The sequence below is a fragment of the Myxocyprinus asiaticus genome, chromosome 18 (genome assembly GCF_019703515.2).
Source record: "Myxocyprinus asiaticus isolate MX2 ecotype Aquarium Trade chromosome 18, UBuf_Myxa_2, whole genome shotgun sequence".
NCBI classification, from domain to species: domain Eukaryota; kingdom Metazoa; phylum Chordata; class Actinopteri; order Cypriniformes; family Catostomidae; genus Myxocyprinus; species Myxocyprinus asiaticus.
In genome coordinates this window covers 47,969,265-47,973,614 of record NC_059361.1, presented here as the reverse complement: position 1 = coordinate 47,973,614, position 4,350 = coordinate 47,969,265, and the positions used below count along the sequence as shown (strand labels likewise).

The 4,350-nt window shown below is 35.2% G+C and overlaps 1 long non-coding RNA gene across 1 annotated transcript; it reads right to left on the bottom strand.

Annotated features, from left to right (window-relative positions):
- Positions 1–697: 697 nt before the first annotated feature.
- Positions 698–3,676, bottom strand: LOC127455736 (uncharacterized). Its single transcript, XR_007899735.1, has 5 exons — positions 3,613–3,676; positions 3,453–3,517; positions 3,196–3,291; positions 2,582–2,842; positions 698–2,485 (listed from the first exon to the last, which is right to left on the bottom strand). It is a non-coding gene; the product is annotated as an uncharacterized LOC127455736 (long non-coding RNA).
- Positions 3,677–4,350: the final 674 nt, after the last annotated feature.

The following is a 4,350-nucleotide window of genomic DNA, read 5'->3' as shown; positions in this document are numbered from 1 at the left end:
TGATTTACTAAACCACTAAAGGCTGCTATCTTAGTGTGGAAGAGATGCATACTTTAAGTGTATAAATTCGACTGCTCATACATAGCGAATCATTCACAATATGCTTTATAAAATGACAGAGCAGAGCACTAATCTACTGTGAACCACGCAGCACATGTAAACTATATATTTAAAATCACAGCATTTGCGCTTTAATCTCAACTCTATAGCATTTAAGAGTTGACAGTAATAAAATTTAAAACACTTAAATGATCATATACACCAGTAAACTAAAACACTCCAAAACGGTGTCCTACGTTTAATTTTTCAGACTCAAAAAAAGGCCAGTGTAAAGAGAAAACTGTATCTGGAAAGTGAATCTTCAAGCAAAAATACAAAAAAAAAAAAAACAAAAAAAAAACACGTTTCAAAATATAAACTAGAGCCCTGAAATTGAAGAAATTGTAACAGAAATATTACAACTGTACAGTAAAAATTTAATATTCACTGCAATTATATTAAATAAGCAATATCAAAAAGACTGCTGTTGAATAAAAGTTTGGAGAAAAAAAATGAATGCAATGACATGCTGAAAAGAATGAACTGATTAGACAACATTTTGATGAAATTAAATTACACTCTAAAACATGGAGTTCTGGAAAATAATAAAAAGGTAAACATGATTTGATAAAGAAAACAGATTTCAGTAGGGCGCTTCTTAAACACTTAAGCAATGCATCCTTGATTGAGAAACACTTGAAGAAAAAATGCATTTCTTTTAATTTATTATTTACATTGCAATGTAACTTTTTAAATAGGCTAAACAGCTGTGTTCAATAGCACATTGTCATATTAGTATATTTATGCTGGGTTACTGAAATTGGTATCGAGAACCGTGAAATTTCACTGGTATCGGTACAGACTACTGAAATTTGGTACCGTGACAACTAGGGATGTGCCCGAAGCCGAATATCTTATTCGGAAAGGCTTGAATAATGACTCCAAAATGGATTCCAAAATAATGGATTCATCGGAATAATTATATTTCTCGTATGACTGATTATCCAAGAGGCAAAGATAAAGCGACATTTTAAATAAACATACAAAATTACACAGAATTCATGAATCTGTGCAGCCAATATTTCTAAAATGTAAACGCGCTCGTTGTGATTTCAAATTGGATGGGCATGGCCTCGACTCCATTTACGGTCCGTTAATTGTGCGCGTCTGGAGCTTATCAAGTGTAACATTAAGATACAACATCATATACACTTTCCACTTCTTGAAATGTCTGTTAATGTATCACACGAGATTCCCATGTATTCATTTATAGCCTAAACCGGAGTGCGACGTTAAATTCCTGACCTGAAGTGATTATTTCACGTCGGAGCCAATCTATCCGATTTTTAAAGTTGACCACATTTATGTCCATATCTGGTTAAGACTTTATGGGGCATTTTAACTTTTTTCGGAATAAAGATTTAAATACTTCATAGAGTATTTATCTATTAGGAATATTCCTCATGTAAAAAGAAACTGAAACATGCTGTCTTTTTTTCCTCTTTAAGCTGTGCTAACTCTGGTAAGGTGCTATATAAATTTAACATTAGTAATAATAAAAAAATGAAATAATGGTGTCTTATCGTAAAAATTCCTGATATATTTACAGGACTTTCACCTGTTTGTAGGTGTAACGTAGTGGAGACTGGAGGTAGATTAGAATCCATTTGCAGAAGTTTAAGCAAAATAATAAAAGGAATAATCCAAAATTAAAGTCAGGTGACGTATATATATTCCAGGCAGTGGTCATACACAGGCAATCCAGACTACACGTTTACTGCTTAATCCACACAGTGTATAACTGTACAAAACTAACTGAAACTCACCATAAAAGCTGTTGTACTGTTTAGCAGCTACATAGAAAGAGACTGGCTAAGCACTTGTGATTTAGATATCTAAAACAGCTGCTAGAACGGTCTTTTTAAACCATAGAATATGTTTATTTTATGTTATGAACATTCAAACAAACACAGAATACAAGTTTACTGTCCATATACATACATTGTGTACTCGCAGAAAAACTGAGAAACTCACCAAACCTGCTGTCGTGCTGCTGCTGCTATGGAGAGAGAGAGAGACTGGCTAAGTGCTTGTCATTTATGTCTAAAATAGACAAAGCTGCTTAGTCTTTTCAAACACATGATAAAATAAATGTATGTAACGGGCATTCAAATAAACACAGAGGTATTAGAATACAAGTTTACAGCGCAAATCATATGACAGCAGCAAAAATAACTGAGAAAAACGTAATGTTTTATTCACATGAAACAAATATTATGTTGACATGCTCTGCAATGCAGACGTCAGTGTCCAATGTAAACAATCAGCTATTTTACCCCTCCTGGACCTCAAAGTCAGACCCCACCTGCATCTCCCACAGAGGTCTAATGCTGAGGAGATCAGGAAACAAACCACTATTCCGCAGAACAGCTGGAGAAAACACCACCTGGAGTGAAAGGAAAGCTGGCAAAGTGGGTTCTGACTAATGTAAATGAGATTAATGTAATTGAGCTTATATTGTAGTTTTGTGTGATGTACTCACTGGTTACACTGGATCCACCACTGACATTCACAACTACGAGGGACTTGGGATCTCTGGGTCCGTCGTCATGTCCTTACTGGCCCCTTACTAGTGATAGGGCACTCCAGTGATTCCCAGCAATTCAGGATCAACCTCACGAGAGGGCTGCTTGAGGAGCACAGTTCAGGGGCCGTCCTACCTCAGACAGCCAGGCATTTCCCCTCTGAAGTTCCTCAAACCACTTCCCAGGGTAGCAGGTTCAGGCGGCACTGCAAGGTCCGTCTCCAGCACACAGAAGACAAAGAAGAGCCACTTCTTTACATATGTGTGCCGTGCAACACTCCCTTGTGTGTTACTCCATGCTTTGAGGAGAACCACACACTCAAACATTATTGAACCTATAAAAGGTTGTTTAAATGTTCTTTATAGTTAATATGTAATGTTATTTCATACTGCTTAGTAAATATTATATGTATATTGTTTTTTTTTTTTTAATGAAATTTGTAAGTAGTTCTTAAAATTACGAACTAACATTTCATCATTATTCAATATTTCATTTATTATGCCTCTTGATGAAGCAGAGCCAAGTAACATAGTACTTCACATCGTGCAGACTCATGACATTTACAACTTACAAGTAAATAACACTCCTTTCAGCATGTTTTTGTTCCTCTCCATGTTTGAATCAGTGACAAAGTGGAAGGGGAGGCTGGCATTTCATCAGTTTACACCTGCAAAAAGAAACCGATTTCAAAATTGTGTGTGTGTGTGTGTGTGTGTGTGTGACATGCACACCGAGTATTTGCAAGACATGATTATTTATATCAGATCCACCACAGACATTCACCATTATGAGGGCTTGGGGTCTCTATGTCTGATGTAATGATCTTACCGCCACTTTATGTGAGGAAAGATACTGGTATACCAGTCCCCATTCTCCCAGCCATGTTACAGGGCCTGTGGTACAGGGGGGAAAATAGGATGAGAATGACCATGATCACCTGAAAAATGACCAAAGAGAAAGCAGAGTAGTAAAGTAGTAAGGAACTCACCAAGTACATGAGAGCTGTGCAACACTTCCTTTTGTGTTAGCCCATGTTTTAAGTACCACACACTGAAGCATTACTGAGAACTGTGAAATAAAATAAGCAAATGTTAGTTATGATTATATTTCAGTTGTTATGTATTGTAAATTGTGTATTTTGTCCTTGAAATCTGTTTATAATCTATGAAATGTGTGCATTGTGGGCTTTTGTTGACCACAAATGCAATGTAATTGAATATTATGAAAACTATTTAGTAGCTGTTATGGTTATGTTGCTTTTATTTGTTAAAATATTTATATTGTTATTCATTATATTGATATTTATTTAAAAAACTTGTATTATCTATAAACAAATGCATATAAAAAGCATAGATCAATAGATAAAATTAAATAAAATCTAATTCTAAGAATAATGGTAATACGGAACTTCTCTCTTGTCTCTCACAGAGCAAAGATACACGTTTTTTGACATCATGTGGCTATTTCTCTATATTCCCTATATACTCTAGTAACACATTTGAGCATCTAATAGTGATGGAAGGAAACGGTGTGACTATACTGCATTACAAAAGTCAAAAATAGTAACTATGCCAACACAGAAACAAAAACAAAAATGGCTTCAAACTTTAATTTAATTGTCCAGCCAATTGTCATACTCTGTTTGATGGAATATGAGCGAAACCCATCTGACACAAGACAGATCATAATCCAAGAGACCCGATTTCAGTCATAACTCAATTTTGTA